Source organism: Carcharodon carcharias, chromosome 23 (genome assembly GCF_017639515.1).
Source record: "Carcharodon carcharias isolate sCarCar2 chromosome 23, sCarCar2.pri, whole genome shotgun sequence".
Lineage (NCBI taxonomy): Eukaryota > Metazoa > Chordata > Chondrichthyes > Lamniformes > Lamnidae > Carcharodon > Carcharodon carcharias.
The window spans coordinates 31,802,934-31,823,647 of record NC_054489.1 but is presented as its reverse complement, the minus strand read 5'-3'; positions in this window follow the sequence as shown (position 1 = coordinate 31,823,647).

Below are 20,714 nucleotides of genomic sequence, written 5' to 3'. Positions count from 1 at the left end.
ACCTCTCTACTTCTGTATTCAATTCCCCTCACAATAAATGATGACATTCTATTAGCCTTACTAATTACTTGCTGAACCTGCATACTAGCCTTTTGTGATACATGCACTAGGATACCCAGATCCCTCTGCACCTCAGAGCTCTGCAATCTCTCACCATTAAGATAATATGCTTTTCTTTTATTCTTCCTGCCAAAATGGACAAATTTCCCACATTATACTCCGTTTGCCAGAAATTTGCCCACTCACTTAACCTTTCAATATCTTTTTGTAGCCTCCTTATGTCTTCATCACAACTTACTTTCCTACCTATCTTTGTGTCATCAGCAAATTTGGCAACCATCCCAGCCATCCTTCATCCAAGTCACTTATATGAATTGTAAACAGTTAAGTTCCCAGCACTGATCTCTGTGGCACACCACTCGTTACATCTTGCCAAGCTGAAAAAGACACATTTATGCCTACACTCTGCTTCCTGTCAATCAGCCAATCTTCTATCCATATCAATATGTTATCCTGTATACCACGAGCTTTTATTTTCCACATTAAACTTTGATGTGGCATTTTATCAAATGCCTTCTGGAAATCTAAGTACAGTACATCCACTGGTTCCCCTTTATCCACGGCACATGTTACTTCCTCAAAGAACTCCAATAAGTTGGTTAAACATGATTTCCCTTTCACAAAACCATGTTGACTCTGCCAGATGACCTTGAGCTTATCCAAGTGCCCTGCTATAACTTCTTTAATAATAGCTTCTAACATTTTCCTTATGGCAGATGTTAAGCTAACTGGCCTGTAGTTTCTGGCTTTCTGTCTCTCCCTTTTTGAATAATGGAGTTACATTTGCTATCTTCCAATCTAATGGGACCCTCCCTGAATCTAGGGAGTTTTGGAAAATTGAAACCAATGCATCAACTATCTCACCAGACACTTCTACTAAGGCCCTAGGATGAAGTCCATCAGGACCCGGACTCTTGTCAGCCCACAGGTCCAATAATTTGCACAGTACCACTTCTCTGGTGATTGTAATTTTCCTGAGTTTTTCCTTCCCTTACACGTTCTGGTTATAGATGCTTCTGGGACATTACTTGTATCCTCTATAGTGAAAAATGCTGCAAAATAGCTGTTCAATTCATCTGCCATCTCTTTGTTTTCCATTTTCAATTCCCCAGACTCACCTTCTCTTGGACCAATGCTCACTTTGTTAACTTGTTTCTTTTTAATATTTATAAAAACTCTTACTATCTGTTTTTATATTTCTGGCTAGCTTTCTCTCATACTCTAATTTTTCTCTCCTTATTAGTCTTTTAGTCATTCTTTGCTGTTCCTTATATTCTGTCCAATCTTCTAACCTGCCACCTGTCTTTGCACAATTATATGCTTTTTGTTTAAGCTTGACACTATCTTTAACCTTTCCAGTTAACCACGGATGGTGTGTCCATTGCTTGGACTTTTTCTTACTCCTTGGAATGTATCTATTTTGTATATTCTGAAATATTCCCTTCAATATTAGTCACTGCATCCCTATTGACCTATCCCTTAACCTAATTTGCCAATTCACTTAAGCCAGCTCAGCCTTCATGCCCTTATAATTGCCCTTATTTAAGTTTAAAAACATAGCCTCAGACCCACTCCCCGTTCCCTCAAACTGAATGTAAAATTCAATCATATTGTGGTCACAGCTACCTAGGGGCGCCTCCACTATGAGACCATTAATTACTTGGATCTCATTGCACAATACCAGGTCTAGTATAGCTTGCTCTCTGGTTGGCTCCAGAACATGTTGTTCTAAGAAAATATCCTGAAAACATTCAATGTACTCTTCATCTAGGCTATCTTTGCCCATCTGACTTTCCCAGTCTATAGGTCAATTAAAATCTCCTCTGATTATTGCTGTGCCTTTCTGACAAGCTCCAATTATTTCTTCCTTTATACTCCACCCTACCATGTGGTTACTGTTAGGGGGCTTATACACAACTCCCACAAGTGACTTCTTGTCTTTACCATTTCTCATTTCTACCCAAAATATTTCAACATCCTGGTTTCCTGAGCTTAGGTTATCCCTCTCTATTATGCTAATACCAGCATTAACTAACTGAACCACCCCTCCATCTTTTCCTCGCCTCCTGTCCTTCCTAAATATCTTGTACCCTTCAATTTTCAGGTCCCAATCCATGTCCTCCTGCAGCCATGTCTCCGCAATGGCTATTAAATCATAATTATTTATTCCTATGTGTGCTGGCTGTTCACCTGTTTTGTTTCGAATGCTACATGCATTCAGATACAGTGCTTTTTCTTTTATCCTTTTATTCTTTTTATAACCTCTAGCATTTCATGGGTCTGCTCTGGCTGTAAGTGCCAGCGGGGTATCCAGCTGTAGTTAGCATTGCATGCCATGTCAATCAGGTCCTCACACGTACAACTCAGACAGACTAGAGATGGGAGTGGAAACCCTTGCCAATCTTCCATTTGCAACCCAGATACTACCACACATCATAGTGCACAATATCACTCCTTAGCCGGTGTCAGGGGGCTGAAAATCAACTTTCATGGATAGCAAAGCATTGTGCTTTTGATTTGGTCTTCCACTTTCCCTCGTTTCCATTCCACTAAAGTCAACAGATTGGAGGTTTGGGCTAGGCGAATGATGGGTGGTCAATCCACTACTGGCCATTGGTTGCCTGCTTTTGCACCCCTGCCAAAATTCAATCGAACCCCCCCGAAATGTCATCCCTGTTTATAAACATGATGAAGTGCCCTGCAAGACAGTTTACAATAACAGTACCACCCTCTTGAGAGTAGCAGTGACCTCTAAACCTTCAAATTTGTGAGTCTTGCTATAAAAGGGATTACAAAGGTTTGTTTTAACAAACTTTAGACCCAAGATCATCATGTCCCCCATTGGTTGTCAGAGTGATCTTGAACTAAGCTTCAGGATTTAGTGAACGATGTTTCTTTTCATTGCATGATGTTTGTCATTTTTAAAAACCAATTACAAGGATGTAAATTGCATTGTAGTCCGATGTCAATAAAATGTGACAGGGCAATTTTATTTTTGTGCTGCTAAGAGCATTCCAGAAAGTGTTCAGACAAAATGGAATCTAAAACAAATCATAGGTGTTCATAGAATTAAACATTTGCTTAGTGCTGAAGGGTTGGGCCATAATTGCATGACAACATGTTTGACAAGTTTGCCATGACATGGGTTATGTTTACCTCAACAAATGTTTAAAATAATATATTTTTTAAAAGTACTGCAGCAGTCCATGAACACACCTTTGTCCTGAGGATAGTTTGATGGATTGTTCAAAGCAGTCTATTCCAACAGTAACCCCCTGAAAAGAGTGACAGTTCCTATTTAAGACTAGTTCTGTAAAATGCCGTAAAGGCTTTAAAACAGGAATAGATTTCTGATAACAAAAATGTTTGCAAATTTTATATGTCACCAACACCTTCCCCTTTTCCTTCATTTCTCTTATGTTTCTAATATTTTCATCCTTCTTCTTCTTTTAATTAGCTTGTTTCAATTGACTTCGTCTTTTTGGATTTTCTTGGGGGACTTAACCTCTCTATTTGATGTTTATTCACCTTAAGTCCTTTGTTAATTTAATGGCCGTATAAGCTTACTTTGTGTTCATCTGAGTGTGGAGTGCTAGTATTAGAAAGTGAAATGCTTTCTCATTGTTGGTGCCCAGTGTCAGCGTGAGGCAATGCCAATGGAGCCTAGCTGCAAAGTGAAGCTGCCCCTGCTCAGATGGTCAGTCTCAACGATACCACTGTGATTGTTCCATTTTCTACATTTGATATCCTGATTGACAGTATATTCCTGTAAATTCCTGGTCTTGTGCTTAGAGGATTAATCGGGAATGATAAGTTTTTGCAAGGAATGACTCTTGCTGGTTGCCAGATGGCTTTGCAGCTTGCAGCCTGTGAGCTAAAACATGGGAATTCCCTCCTCTATACTGGGCTAGCCAAACAAAAGGGAGGATAATCAGGAGACTGAAAATCTGCAGCCATCAATTTTGTCCAGTGTCTAATGGAGAAATTGCCAACTTGGTCATAACCCGGAAGCTCAGGTTCCCATCCCGTTGCTAATGTTTCCTGTATAGCCTTGTTGGGCAGACCTTTTGCTGTGCTCAGAAGACCATCACTTAAAAGGGTTAGACTGAAACTGAGCACTTTCTAACTGCACTTTGGCCCTCACTCAAGATCTGGCGTAGGGTTGGTGTGGACACACCGGGTCTTACATACGTGTGCATCATTGATGGGCAGATGTGGGATCCACATTGGATTGATGCCTCGATTCAGAGGGTGAAGGGACAAAATGTTTTTTATATCCTAGGAGTATTCCCAACCTGCCAAAGGCCTGCCACTCATACTCCGACCCCTGACTTGTGAACTTTGGCCAGGTCAGTAATGGAGGCCACAGACGGACACTTCTGGAGCTTAAGTCAGGTTGCAACCCCTGCACATTTCTGAGGTGCAGTTACCTGTACTTTGAGTACACTCAGAACTTTGAAGCTGCAAGTCTCATTGCAAACATTTACACTTTAAAGCATTGAATTTAAAAGACTAGCCTCCTTCCACCAGAAGCTCCTAATGCACCAAGGTTGGGAGGTGTTACCAGGCAACGCGATGCCAGCCACCACGATCTTTGCTGTGGCTAATGCTGTGCCTTGCAGTGTGAAGTTTTGGCAGATTTAGGTTCACGGAAATCCCAGAAACTTGTCTTTGTAAGTGTATGACAAGCCAACACAAATACACACACACACACACACATACACAAAGACACACACACAGTTACACACATGCACACATACACTCACACGCACTCATACACATGCACACACTCACACACACACACACACGCACACATCCCACAACAGGGTCACTTGAAAGGGATTAGAAGTAAAGTGTCACACATTTGAAATGAAGGACAAAACCTGAGGGAGAGCACTGTGTCAGCTCACACTACCAAGATTAGAAGGAATAAACCCTGTGCACCCAACTTGGTCATTGTATTGAATATATATTTGTCATTGATTATAATGTAGAAGACTTAAGATATCAATAGATGATGTTTGAAGGACTGAGAATGAATTTGTGGGCAAGGTGATTTGCCGATTTAGCAGATGTGATTTTTCCCTTTAATGGAATTCAGAAGCAAGGCTTGGGGCAATTACTGGAATAGCTGCTTATTCCACTTTGGCATTTTCATCCCCTTGCTGCAACCATGACTTTGCCATCCTGGTCTCCGGGATGTTTATCAAGACACCCTATCAGGTGCTGCAGATAACCAGTATTCTCTTAAAGCCTGGGGAGATTTTGGCTGTACAGTTATGTCATATGGCACCAGATAGGTGAAGGGTTGCTTTAAGATATCAGTGATCTGTTCAACCATTCTGGGTGAAGTATGAGCCTCTTTTCAGATCTGCTGTTTCTGCCTGAATTGACACATGGCCGTCATAAGCCATTGTCACACTGGGTAAACTTCATCTCCCTGGAGCTGTCTGTGTACTCTCCATTCTACTTGAAGTAACTGTAAAGAAGATGATAGCCTTTAAATAAGGATATTGGACAGCTTCCAGGGAAGTTAGCATTGATCTGTTTTACACCATACCCACACAAAGATTTTTTTAAAAATGGGACTTGATTTCATGGCACACTGGCAGTGGGTTTGCAGGTGGGGAGAGCCCGTAAAATCCCATGGACACCTTGCCCATTGCCTATCCATCCGCCCTTGCCTCCGCCACAGTTTTACTGGCAGTGGGGGGAGATGTCAGGTGGCCCACCCATTGGCCAGTTCAGGCACTTAAATAGCCAATTAATGTTCACTTAAGGCCCTCATCCCACTGCCACTGGGATTCAACCAGCACCAGGGAGGTCCATACCAATCGTCCAGCCCAGCAGCTTTCACTATGTAAGCTGCTGGTGGGCAAGAGGGGTGATGGGGCTGCCTCCTTAATGGGCCTCCTGTAAGACTTCTAGATTTGGGCCCACACGTACCTTAATAGGTAGTCGACTATATGTATGTAATTTTAAGATAGTTTATTGAGTTTATTAAGAAACAACAGTTTAGATATGATACATTAACTAATTAGCCAGCAAAAAAAAGTATATGACCCATAACAGCTTATGATAACAGCATTCCGGTCTCTAGTCCAAGTGTTAGGAAACTCTTCCCTCAATTGCTCGATCTTCCTCCTCTTCCTCTGGTCCATCTTCCATCTGAAGAAGGCAGCTACCCAACGAGCACTGCTACCTCACCAGCACCTCAGCAGCACCTCAGATCACTACCACCAGTATGACACCAATCTATACACCCTTTTTGGGGGGCTGGTAGTGTCAATCATCTATCTAATTATTCTGACCAATGGATATAGGACAGGTACTCAAAGCATCAGGGTGATTACCACCCACCTTGTGCCCCACTCTACTCGAGGTCAGCTTTTTAGTTTACATCTTGCTGAGGGCCATATCCTGGTGGTTTTTAAACAGTTGCATAGATAAGGGGGTATAGAAGACGCCATCTTAACTTAGGAATGGCAACATGAACTAAGTGGGCTTGCCTGTTTCCACAGACTGTTTAAAACTTGCTGACTTTTTAGAAAGATTTTTAGGGAGTGTTATATTATGCAGAAAATATCTGTTTATTCAAGACCCCAATTTCTTATACTCCCTATCCTGGGAGTGATAACATAACACAGTTGATACTGCAATCAAAACACATTAGGGCCCATGGTGAAACTTTTTAATGATTAAATGGAAAAATGAGGTAGCTTATGAATCAGGCTTGCTAATCTTAGTGCCGGGATTCCTAAAATGTGCCCCTGTATTGCAAAACTTTGTGCTAGAGAGTAAATTATAGGTTTATCCTTATTCCCTACAATGAAGGGAACTATTTGTAGCACTCCCATCTTTGAATCAAAAGGCAGCTTCAGGTCCTGTTCCAAGATCAAAGCCAATGGTTGGAAACCTTAATAACAAGAAGAGCCATTTTAAATTTAGTCAAAAATGCAATATCTTAAGAGCTACAATCCTGTCCTCAAATGCCAATAATAATAATATTGAAAACAAGCCTGAGACACATTTCAACATCATTCTAAAGATATTTTTACGCAGAAGTTGCTAATTGAATGATACTTTCTCACAAGTATAATGTTAACAAAGGTTTTAAAAAGCGAAACAAGCCATTTAGATATTATCAAAATGGGTTTGATCAATCAATGTTGAGAGCTGCACAAGCCCTTAATGAGCTGCATGTGGCTCCTAAAGCTGCTGACCCCTGATCGAGGCTGATTCTAGTGTAATAGTGAGAGAGTGCTGGAGCTCCTATCCTTTGGATAAGACACCAAACCATGGCTCAGGAGGATGTTAAAGATTTAATGGCACTTTTTGAAGCAGAACAGGGAGTTCGCCCAGTAAATCAGCAAATCAAAAACAGATCAATTGGTTATTTGTTAAATTGCTTGTGGGTATTTTCTGGCCTGTCCATGTATGAGTCAGTATAATTCACTACCTGTGAAGTGCTGTGAAATCGCTTTGAGAGACAAGGTGAGGTATCTGTAACTCCATCACCACACTCGTTCTGCCAGGTTGGTATGGTGAAAAGCCATTGGGCTAATTCATCTTGACACCACAATTCCTTACCTTACCGTTCTGAAAATAGTACGAGTAACATTCAGCCCTACTTGCCAATGCTGACCAAGATTGCCAACCCTCCAGGATTGCCCTGGAGTCTCCAGGGATAACAGATTGATCTCCAGGACATTGCTGCAAGCAACACCCAGGAGAAAAATCATAGGGGCATTTCAGAGGAAATTTTTGAACACTTTATTAGCTAGGAAACAAATACAAAGGATCTTGAGAGGATGGATGTGCACAGGATGTTTCCTCTTGTGGGAAAATCTAGAACTAGGGGTCACTGTTTAAAAATAAGGGGTCACCCATTTAAGACAGAGATGATGAGACATTTTTTTTCTCTCACGGGGTAATGAGTCTTTGGAACCCCTGTCCTCAAAAGGCAGTGGAAGCAGAATCTTTGAATATTTTTAAGGCAGAGCTAGATAGATTCTTGATAAACAAGGGGGTGAAAGGTTTTCAGGTGTAGGTTACAATCAGATCAGCCATGATCTTATTGAATGGAGAACCAGGCTCAAGGGGCCAAGAGGCCTACCCCTGTTCCTAATTTATATGTTCCTATGTAACATGGAGAGGATAATGCTGCATGATTGTGGGCCAACGTTAATGAGGAGTCCATTCACTTTCAGATTGGCCATGGGAAGGTGGGAAGCCGCAAACAAGGATGCATTTTCTGACAAATGGCAGGAGTGAGAGGGGGAGACATACGATAAATTTCCAGGAATACGTCCAAGAGGAGTTGACGACCCAGGCTGACACAAAGTTCTATCCTGGCTCTGTGAACTAAAAATTTGCTTGCATGGCACCAGTTCAAAGCAGTGCTATGTGGACAATGTCCACCCTGGAGACAGAAAACATTACCGGCCATTACCTGTGTGGCCCATGTGTGTTTCTTCAAAGATACCAATGGAAAAACCTGCTCGGTTTATGTAGGTAGATGCCAGCAGCGCTGTCTGTTCCTGGAGAATCAACACACTCTGTATTGCTCAGTGGGACCATACACAAACTAATTTTCAGTCCTGTGAGTCTTGGCATCCTCTGGGCTATTTTGTAGATGAAAAATCACCATTCCTATTGTAACATACAATAGAGTAATTGTTTTATTCAAACATGCCAGACTTGTGTCCAGAGGAAGCTGTGACTCCCAAAATAACATTGCTGAAGTGGATATTTAAGGTCAAATTCATTTTTCAAAATTAAACTAAAATGGACCTTTTGAAGATACATTTGCCTGACCAAATTATTTTACATTTTTCTTTCCTGTGGACAAGCAATGCTTGATTCCTGGGCCCCAGTAATTTTATTATAATTACAGAAGAGAAAACTATCACCTTGTGTTATAATACCATTATTAGATGTTGGATATTTCTTGGATAATTGCACTTTTTGAGTTGGCCTTCATTCACTGGACATATCACACACATGCCATGTACTAATCACATGTAGCCATGTTCACGGGCACCATCGAGCAGAATTTGGTTCACAGAAGGTATTCTTTACAGGAGATAATTTTTCATATGCTATTTGATTTGAAATGTATTTAAATGGGCTTATGTTAATAAGATTTATTTTCACCACGGTTTGGGGGAATAAGAAGAGATTTTTGGGGGCTAAGTTGGATAGCCCTTAAAAATAGGCACAGGAATTGAGATGGGTAATTACCCTGTACCCCATTCAATTTCATGCAAACAGGGCGGCATCCTCTTGCTGTCTAGTCATTATGGTGACTCCCAAATTAATGTTTTTTAAAATTAAACTAAAATGAATCTTTTGAAGATACATTTGCCTGACCAAATTATTTTACATTTTTCTTTCCTGCGAAGAAGCAATACTCAATTCTGGGTGCAGCCAGCGCCAACAGTTGATTGACTGTGTGTACATAGTATGTACACTGTTTGATTGGCTCTTGTACTGCTTAAAGCTAGCCTGCACCTCTTAAAGGCGAGGTGTATAGGGGTTGGAGCTGGTGCTAAAGTCAAATCTGACCTGAGAGAGAATGCCAGATAGGGTTGCCAAGTCTGGCTGGGCATATTCTGGGTGACGTCGGCGGAAGTGATACTACTGAATCCAGCGGCATGGTGTGATAATCATATCCTATGATAATAAAAACAGGAAATGCAAGAAAAACTCAGCAGGTCTGACAGCATCTGTGGAGAGAGAAATAGAGTTAACTTTTCGAGTCCATATGACTCTTCTTCAGAGCTTCTATGAGTTCACTATGAGCATAGATACATAAATGCAAATCCTGCCCTAGATCCTCTTACTGCTGTTTGTACACAGTAAGTGGTGGTGGGGGTAGAGGGAAATATCAGCAACAAGAAAATTTCAATCTCAACAGAGCTACTTACCCTCTGTCAAAGACGTGTCTAGCCGCTACTCTCACCCATCGTCTTAACTCTGGTGTTTATTTTGACAAGTCACATTACCGCTTTCCCCACTCATGCCCCTACCCCTGACCACAGTGTCCTCTGGGGATTGTAGTCTGCTTGCCGCCCATTTCCCAGCCAGCCCTTCAGGGACTCTCTTTCCTGGTTTAGCCGGGGGGATGATACTTGTGGATCAAACTAGCCCAACCCAAGTCAGGATTGTGATGGAATACTCCCCGCTTGCCTGGATGAGTGCAGCTCCCACAGTACTCAAGAAGCTTGACACCATCCAGGACAAAGCAGTCCATTTGATTGGCACCACATCCACAAACATTCACTCCCTCCACCACCGACGCACAGTAGCAGCAGTGTGTACCATTTAACAAGATGCACCGCTGCTTAGACAGCACCTTCCAAACCCACAACCACTACCATCTAGATGGACAAGGGCATCAGATAGATGGGAACACCACCAACTGGAAGTTTCCCTCTAAGTCTAAAACTTGGAAATATATTGCTGTTTCTTCACTGTCACTGGGTCAAAATCCTGGAACTCCATTCCTAACAGCACTGTGGGTGTACCTACACCACATGGACTGCAGCGGTTCAAGAAGGCAGCTCACCACCACCTTCTCAAGGGCAACAACGGATGGGCAATAAATGCTGGCCCAGCCAGCAAAGCCCACATCCTGTGAATGAATTTTTAAAAAACTCCTTCAGTGGCATCAATATTGTTTTAAAATCCCCAGAATGCTTTCTTTGGCCATCGGGGGATTGATGCCGATTCCAGGAGACATCGGGCCATTCTAGGAGTGTGGGCAACCCTAATGGCTGAACATGGAAGTGAGCAGGTTCCAAGGTTTTCCGATACTGTACTAGAGGCCTGCATGAAAATGAGGAGGTGAAAATGAAGAGAGATGTCCTGAATCCACAAAGGAGCACATGGTGAGAATGCAATGGCAGCAGATAACTGCGGCAGTCAATGCCAGGACCTTAGCCCTGAGGACCAAGACTTTACACAAGTGGTCAAAGTCAAGGTCAGTGAATACACCTTCAAATGCCATATCCTAGCAACTGCACCATGAGCCTCAGGCACTGCTCAAATCACCATGCATTCATCACTGACCTATCAACAATCTCTGTCAATCAGGACTCATACTTAACATTCACCTCATCCTTATGTGTTCAACACTGTTGTAAGCCTCACAGCCAAAGCTCACAGCTTACACACACTGCCATTTTTTCAATCATGGCAGACACCTCATTCAACACTCACTGACGTACTTCGATCTCTGTCACAAGACCAGGTTGCCACAAATGGACACAGCAGGAATTAATCAGCAGGGAACAGGAGCGCCCACATGTTCTAACCCCAGTTGAGGAGGACTTTTTGGCCATTATCAAAAATGATCATTGCTGAGGCCATGGCCAGCAATGGAACTGACTCCATTGAAGATGACAGCATCCTCATGTCTAATCCTCCTTCTCAATTCCCATTTCTCCCATATCCTACAATCTCTGCTGACTTACAAGCTGTAGATGGTATAATATTTTCACTTCTTGCATCTTCTTCACCCCTCTCCTCTCACCACAACTTCACTCTAGTTCTTTTGACCTCCCAGATACTCAAGAACTGCACCTTGATCAGACAGTGGACGAGGACCAAGTAGATAGGGATGGTGAGGAAACACCATCAACTTGGATTTCATTCTTGCAGCCATGAGCTCAGACATTGGCACTGCATCTAATTTAGAGAATCGCAAAGAGGTGGATCAGCAGGTGACAAGACATAAGGCACGAGGCCACTGGCCACTGAAGGAAGGGGAGGGGGCAAGGAAAGGGGGCAAGTGCCAGCTCGCCAGATCAAATGCCAACTCGGCAGATGCTGAAGTCGCACACACATTCTGCAGAGGACTCAGATATGGACTTTTATGGGTGAGGCTACAGTAAAAAAGCTGATGGATCTGTGCAGAAATGCTTGGTACATTGAGAAGCCTTCCAGAAAGCTTCTGTTTTAATGTCAAGGAGTTTAGCACCAACCTGGCACAGGACTTTATGCAGAAGTTGGAGCCCATCTGGGAATGTGGTGGCATAGTGGTATTATCACTGGACGAATAATCCAGAGACCCACGGTAATTCTCTGGGGACCTGGGTTCGAATCCCACCATGTCAGAATTAAAAGTCTAATAATGACCATGGAACATTGTCAATTGTTGTAAAAACCCATCTAGTTCACTAATGCCCTTCAGGGAAGGAAATCTACCATCTGCCTACATGTGACTCCAGACGCACAGCAATGTGGCTGACTTTTAAATGGCCTAGAAAGTCATTCAGTTGTATCAAACCACTAAAAGCAAGTCAATAAGGAATGAAACCAGATCAACCCAGGCATCAGAAATGACAGCGGCAAATTCAGCCTTGTTGACCCTGCAAAGTCTTCCTTACTAACATCTGAGAGGCTTGTGCCAAAACTGGGAGAGCTGTCTCAAAGTCTAATCAAGAAATAGCCTGACATTGTCATACTCATGGAATCATACCTTACAGATAATGTCCCAGACACCACCATCACCATCCCTGAGTATGTCCTGTCCCACTGGCAGGATAGACCCAGCAGAGGTGGCAGCACACTCAGGAGGGAGTTGTCCCAGGAGTCCTCATCATTGACTCCAGACACCATGAAGGATCAAAATAGACAAGGGAACCTCCTGCTGATTACCTTGTACCGTCCCCCCTCAGCTGATGAATCAGTACTCCTCCAAGCTGAACACCGCTTAGTGGAAGGTGACAAAGGTGCAGGATGCACTCTGAGTGGGAGACTTCAATGTCCATTACCAAGATTGGCAGTGTAGCACCATGACAGACCAAGCTGGCTGTGTCCTTAATGGCATAGCTGCTAGACTGGGTCTGCTGCAGGTGGTGAGGGAACCAACAAGAGGGAAAAACATACTTGGCCTCATCCTCACCAACCTGCCTGCCATAGATGCATCTGTCCATGACAGTATCGGTAGGAGTGACCACTGCATAGTCCTTGTCGAGACAAAGTCCCATCTTCACATTGAGGAGACCCTCCATCGTGTTGTGCAGCACTACCACCGTGCTAAATGAGATAGAGTTCAAACAGAACTAGCAACTCAAGGCTGGGCAAACATGAGACGCTGTGGGTGACCAGCAGCAGCAGAAAAATTGTTCTCGAACACAATCTGTACCCTCATGGCCTGGCATATCCCCCACTTTACCATTACCACCAAGTCAGGGAACTTAAATAATTGGCCACTTAAGGGCCTCAATTGGGGCAAGGGTGGGCTTCCCTTCTGAGGCCTTGCCCGCTCCAGTGTAAAATAGCTGCATGGTCTGGCGGGCAGGAACACGGGAGAAATCCCGTTCCTTCAATTTGACGCTCTTCCCCACCTAAAAACCCTTCGGGGGTGGGTGTATAATTCAATCCATGTTGTCAGTGGATAGCCCTTGTCAGTCTTTGGCTTGCCCTGGTGGGTGGCTCAGCCAATTACCACAGAATAAGTGTATCACTACTGCTGCCAGGGCATCAGTCTGCATGATGCACTGGCTATGGTCACACACCAGCTGCACACAAAGGGAGTGATACATGGCAGAGTTAACATGTGGCATCCACTAAGCAATGTGCGTGTCACAAATGTCATACTGTCTCACAGAAAAGCAGGTAAACTATGCAATTCATTGATCACTCTGCCTACTTCACTCCCTGACAATAGGTAATGAAATGAAGTTCTCTCTATTTTACTAGAAATTCTCAATGTTCTCCCTTATGGACTACAAACTGCAAGATGTTGCTAATTTCTTCAAAAACAGCCTGGGAAGGAACCAGATGCATACAATTTCATTCATCTGGTCACTTTTACAGTACTTGCCAGTTGTAAGGTTGAAGTTGTACCTACAGCAGTTGGCAGATTGCACTAAGGGCCTTAGTGAAGTGAAGATGTCTCCAAGTATTGGTCATCGCTGAAGTTCAGGTAGAATTGGCATCTGAACATGCTGAATGGATATGCCTCCTGCTTGGAGGTCTTTTCCCCCTCTTCGTCCCTCTTCTAGCTACTTCACCTGCCTTGCATGGCCTCTGCTCATTCTTCCAATTATGATCCATCCCAAAGGGAAGGTCTACGTGTGCACTCATGTCTGGGAGCAACTGGTTTGTGCAGAAACCTTGGAGTTAGCAAAAGATATTTCAGCACTTGCCACACTACTCTGCAGACCTTTGAAACTGAAATAGCTATGAAAAGCACCAAAAACATTTATAAGCCTAACAATAGCCAGAGGAAATCGACCAGCAACTAACCTGTAAGTAGTTGATGATCCCTTTAAACTGCACTGCTGGGGGTTCCTCCTGCTGCTTAATGCATCTTCAGCTGTTAAATGATGTCATTAGCACGACTGAGAAACTCCAGGGTGGCAGTGCTGACGTTCTATCAGAGTTGCATGCTGATTGATGGCATGGTCTTCCTGCTTCATACTTCCATCAGATGTTAACTGTGTGTTAACACTTTTACCAAAATGGCATCTGGGTGCTTCACATCAGAAGTGGTGCACACATTGCGGAAGCCATTTTGGATCCCTAATGGCTTTCAGAGTACCAAAAAAAGGGCACTACTGAGCCCAATTTCTCAGTTTCTCTATTAGCTTTTAACAAATTTGCAGCCACATTTGTTACTTTTTATGTTGCAATTTTACAAGTATCGAACAGATAAAATCTGTTGGCAGGGTACCCAGTTTTGGTTCTCTGCACTGTAAGCCTGACAGATCTTTATAACTCAAGGTGCCACTGCTCAACCTTTTTTAAATTCATTTATGAGATGCATCGCTGGCAAGGCCACTATTTGTTGCTCATCCCTAATTGCTCCTGAGAAGATGGTGGTCAGTCACCTTCTTGAACTGTTGCAGTTCATCTGAAAGGTATAATCACAGTGTCATTAGAAGGAAGCTCCAGCATGTAATACATGCATTGGTAAGCAAGGGACATTAACTTATGTTACTTCGAGACCTCCCAGTCAATGAAGGACTTTTGAAGTGTAGTCACAGCAAACTCCCACAAACAGCAATATGATAATGACCAAATAATCTGTTTTTGTAGTGTTGATTGAGGAATAGTTATCAACCAGATCACTGGGGATAACTCCCCTGTTTTTATTCGAAATAGTGCAGTGATTACATTTACCTGAGAGGGCAGGCATGGTGTCACTTTAATGACTCATCTGAAAGATGGCATGCCCAACACAGTAGCTCATCACAGTACTGCACTGGAGTGTCAGCCTAGATCTTTGTGCTCAAGTCTCTGACACATAAACAACAGTACCTACAGCCTAATGGGAAATATGTTTGCAGTTTCATAGATACAGTCTATGTTAGATTTTCTGGTTCATTTATCCACGTCTTCCATAGTTCTCCCATAGGTCCATTGTGGATTGATCACTTCTGAGAAAACCACAGGCAATGAAGTTCAGCTGTGTCCAACACTGTTCTGTGCCAGTGTTTGATCTCATTCACAATAATGTAGGGCAGAATATTGCACTTGTCGGGTGGGCATGTGCCCGACAGCATCACGCACTCACGTGATAATAGGCCTGTTAATTGTCGGCGGGCACACTGCTGACTCCTGCATGCACCTGGTAACAATTGACAGGCCTATTAAGGCCATTAAAGATCTAATTAAATTAAATTTTGCACTGCCCGTCCAACGTTATGGTTGCCGGGCAGGTGAAAAGGCCAAGCTAAGGCTATTTAATAAGATAAGAGCCTGTGGTGTTGGGGATAGTATATTAGCATGCATAGACGATTGGATGACTGGTAGAAGACAGAAAGTTGGGAAAAGGGGGTTATTTTCAAGGTGATAACCTGTAACTAGTGGAGTGCTACAGGGATCAGTTCTGGGGCCTCAATTATTTACAATATATATCAATGACTTAGATGAGGGAAGTGAATGTGCTATCACCAAATTTGCAGATGATACAAAAATAGGTGGGAAGGCAAGTAGTGAAGATGATGCAAGGAGTCCGCAGAGGGATATAGACAGGTTAAGTGAGTTGGCAAGAAAGTGAAAAATGGAATATAATATGAGAAAATGTGAGGTTATGCTCTTTGGCAGGAAGAGTAGAGGAATTGAATATTACTTAAATGAAGAAAGACTGCAGAAGGCTGCAGCACAGGGGGATTTGGGAGTCCTGTGGATGAATCCCAAAAAGCTAACGTACAAGTTCAACAGGTAATAGGGAAGGCAAGTGGAATGTTGGCCTTTATTTCAAAGGGAATGGAGTATAAAAATAGGGAAGTCTTGCTAAAGCTATACAAGGCACTACTTAGACCACACCTGGAATACTGTGAACAGTTTTGGTCCCCTAATTTGAAGAAAGATATACTGGCATTGGAGGCAGTCCTGAGCAGGTTCACTAGATTGATCCCAGGTATGGAGGGATTTTCTTATGAGGAGAGGTTGACAGAGTAGATGCTGAGAGGTTGTTTCCTCTTGTGGAAGACTCTAGGACCAGAGGGGAGTAAGGGGCCACCCATTTAAAACAGAGATAAGGAGGAATTTCTTCTCTCAGAGGATAGTTAATCTGTGGAATTCTTTACTGCAGAGAGCTGTAGAGGCTGGGTCGTTAAGTATATTCAAGGCTAACATAGACAGACTCTTTATCAGTATGAGAATCAAGGGTTATAGGGAAAAGGCAGGGAAGTGGAGTTGAGGATTATCAGATCAGCCATGATCTCATTGAATGGTGGAACAGACTCGATGGGCTGAATGGCCTACTTCCACTCCTATGTCCTATGGTCTAAGCAGCCATTGGATTTTTTGAGAAACCTCATCCTCGGGCTGGATTGGGTTTCGATCAATCATTAAAAAAAAATTTTAAACTTTCGAACTCATTTCTAACATGTCCCAGTCCATGTGACAGAGTCCCATGAGGACACATGTTATTAACATTTTTAAAATGTTTCTTATTTATTTTTAAAAATCTTCATCTCCCTGAGGCAGCCGCCCACGTGTGGGAAGTTCCCTGCTTGCCCTCCTCCCACCACCTCCCCCCTACTTTCAGGCAGCGCTGCAGCGCGTTTCATGCTGGGCCTGCCAGCGTTTAAATCGCGGTGGGGCCCTGATTGCAGGTGGGCGTCACTTTCGCAGCTGCCCCCGTGCCCACCTGCCGCACCAGCCTGACGGGGGCAAAATTCTGCCCATACGGTATTCACTGATTTCAGGTGCAATCTGGTTACGGTCCCCCATTCTCGCCTGGCTTAACTCATTGAACGGGACAGAATTCCACTACAGGCACTTCGAATGCAGGGATTGCTGGCCATTTTTTCAGTCAGCTCGATGTTTGAGTGGATTTTGCACAGCCTCCAACTCTTGCCATTCAACACATCTGCACCTGCACCCAGAGAAGCAATGTTCCACTTTAGTTCAATACACTTTCCTGCCTCACTTGTCCCCAGATGAAATCTGTTACTCAATAACAGGTTAAGTTTTGTGTGCTTTGAAGAGTTGTTATTGACAACTATATGGGGGCCTTCCTTAATTGGGAAAATTAGACAAGGGAGACATTTAGTTTGACATGTTGAAGTTTCATTACTACACAAGCTGCACAGATATATTCACAGCTTTAAATTAAACTCAATGGAATAGAACATATTTAACATAATATAACAACCAGATAGCAATCCAATCTCCACCATCCTCTTCTGGTTTTATAATTAGACTCTAGGTCCAGAGGGCGGGATTTTCCCAGTCCTGTGGAGGCAAGCCTGGGAGCAAACTTAGAAAGTTGTATGTCTGATCAGCTCCTCGACGTGCTCCTTCCTCCGAGTGATCTTGCCAGAGGTGGGGTCAAAATGATGGTGGAATGTGCCCACCAGCAGCGGGTAGGTAGTTGAGGAACTAATTGAACTACTAAGCCACTTATTGAAGAGGCTGCGGTTTTGCCGAGGGCGAGAGCAGAGCGGGAGGTCAGCGTGGAGTTATAATGTTGAGAATATAAAAACTAGCAATCCCCAGGCCTCCTGCCCACAAAGACTTGCAAGTGGATTTGCCTCACTGCAGAAGGTTCCACTGGACAGCATTGGCTGGGAGGGGTAGGCTGGCAGTCTCATATGAGAACTGCACTTCCATCCTGTATTACTATCTCCTACTCCATTCAGGTCCGTAGCATACAGCCTCCACTACTGCATCTGTCCTTCACCCTGGGCAATCCGATTGACCCTCCTGCCTGCGCAGCCCACCCAGCTCCCCTAAACTGGATTGAAACTGCAGAGGCAGCCTGCTAATTGGCCGCCTCCAGGAAATTCACTCAGGAGGGAGGACTGCAGACGCCAGTGGGTTCGGGGCCCAGGAGGAGCAGGGTTTTTTTAGGTCGGTGTGCAGGCGTGATCGGTAGGCCCAGGAGCGGCCTGCGATCAGCCCCTGAGCGCGCGCTGAAATGCTCAGCACTGCCGGGGTGGGGTCGGGAAGAGGACGGGCACTGACATCAGCGCGGGCATGGGGGAGCGCAGAATGAAAGCTCCCTGAAGGCAAAGAGCTGCCTCAGGGAACTTAAGGATTTAAATGCAATAAAATCAGATTTTAACATCCGGAAAAAATGCCCGTGCCTCAAAATCATTCACGTGAACATATACAAGATGAAAATTCTGTCTGTACATTTTTATTTTTTAAAATTTATTTGCAGAAACCTCATCCCACCCATGAGGAGGGCAGTGGAAAATCTCCGGTATTTACAATGTTAACGGCCTCTTAATTGTCGGCAGGCAAACACGCTTCCAGCTTTCGCACGCACCCGCCAACCAAAATATCGGGCAAGTGTGCAATGATGTCGGGACGCTCATCCAACGTCATCACGCCCTATTTCTCGCTCGAGCAGGTTGGACGCAGGCCTGCATGCCAAACGAAAATTCCACCTCAGATATGGCCCCACGCCTACATACTTTTAAAGAGCAGAAGATTCGACCCATAGATTTACTTACCAAACATCTTACAGAGGTGAACAAAGCATCACAACAATCTGGGCTAAAGTAACCTTACAACCATTACAGTTACAGTTGTCATTCTACTCATCTTTTGTACTATAGATTAAAAGTGACAGAATAAGACAAATTCTGCTTTTATTGCTTTGGATTTGGGGATTTTTAATAGTGTTTTCACGAATATGTTTTGTGTTTCTGTCCATTTTTCTGTGAATGCAGAAAACTGATGCCCTTGTTTATTATTGTTTCATATCCGGTCAGTTGAGCAACACCAGATCCCAAATTATTCCTGATCTGACACACGTAGCATTTTACTGACTACACCGTCCTCAAAAAAGTGGATTCTGTTGCAACATTGAGGCACTTTGTCTCTATGCTAATTCTCTTCATGAAATCCTGAAGCTTGGTTTAATGATAGGAGCTTCTACTTGAACTCCAACATGTGCAGAAAGTGCGGAGGGTGTGACGGTGTGGTGGCCTGACTTGAGGGCAGGGGTTCTCTTTCAGCAGAAGAGGCTCTTGCCATTGTGCCCCCTCCTTGGGTGTCCAATCAGGGGAGACCCCTTGGGCTCACAGGGAGGCCGCCAGCTTTTATTGAGCATGCTGCCCACGTGGTGTACAATTGCCCACCACCCGACCACCCCACCAACAACCCCCCTGCCCCCTTGCTGCTAAAATATAACCAATTGACCACTTAAGGACCTCTTATGGCCTCTGGGCCAGAAGGCCATCCTTGACCTTCTTCACTTGTGACTTAGTCGGAGGGGAGGTTGGGAAGCTGATGGGAATTCAACTCCCTCTTCCCTCCCAATTCCATGCTTCCCCATCTCCCAGCCTGCTCCCGAGGTGTTTAAATTTTGCCCAGTTTCTTTAAGACTCTGTATGTGTCTATAATATATATATTATTTCTTCAACTATAGATAAGAGTAAGGCTGTAATGCACAGAGTAAGAACATAGGAACAGGAGTAGGCACTTCAGTACCTTGAGCCTGTTCCACCATTCGATTGGTTCATTGTTGATTTGTATTTTAATTCCACCTACTCATCTTGGTTCTTTAACTGAAAAAGAACTAATTAAAAATCCCTCCTTAAGAATCTTGTGATTAAAAAAAATTGCTGGTAATTTGATTCCGATCAAAAGAGTTTCCTTTGATTCAGGACCAATTCTGAAAACTCATATTTTTGTCTGTGGAGTCCAGATGCGTTGTCATCGATTAAGCTGATAGTATTTCCATGGTTAACTAAAAGTTTTGTAATATTCCATGGTATTTTCAATGAACATCCCAGGAACCTCTAACTGTTTAGCTCTGTTTAAACATGAGATAGGGATCTAACAGCAACAATGAATGAAAAGGGATGTGAACTCCTCCTGGCTTCTAAATAAATCTTAAAATAAATCACCATTATAGTGAAGTCCAGTCACACACAGCTTTTTTTGTTCATAGACGAGTGGTTGAATTAGTACAGTGGGCATCACATCTTTTCACTTGAACCCTTAGCTGGAATAGAGCTCTGTTAGGAGGGATGAACCCTCAATTCTCTGTTGTAGGTAAGAAGGCAACTCAGGCAGCCTCAGCCAATTCCCCTGCGGGCCTGAGTCAACAGCACGAAACCACTCCTAATTTAGCACTAAACTGGCCAACTCACATGGAGGGGCCCAAGAACTATTTACAATGGCTGAAGGAAATGTTGCACAGGTGCTGTGGAGATAAGCATCTGAGAGCAGGA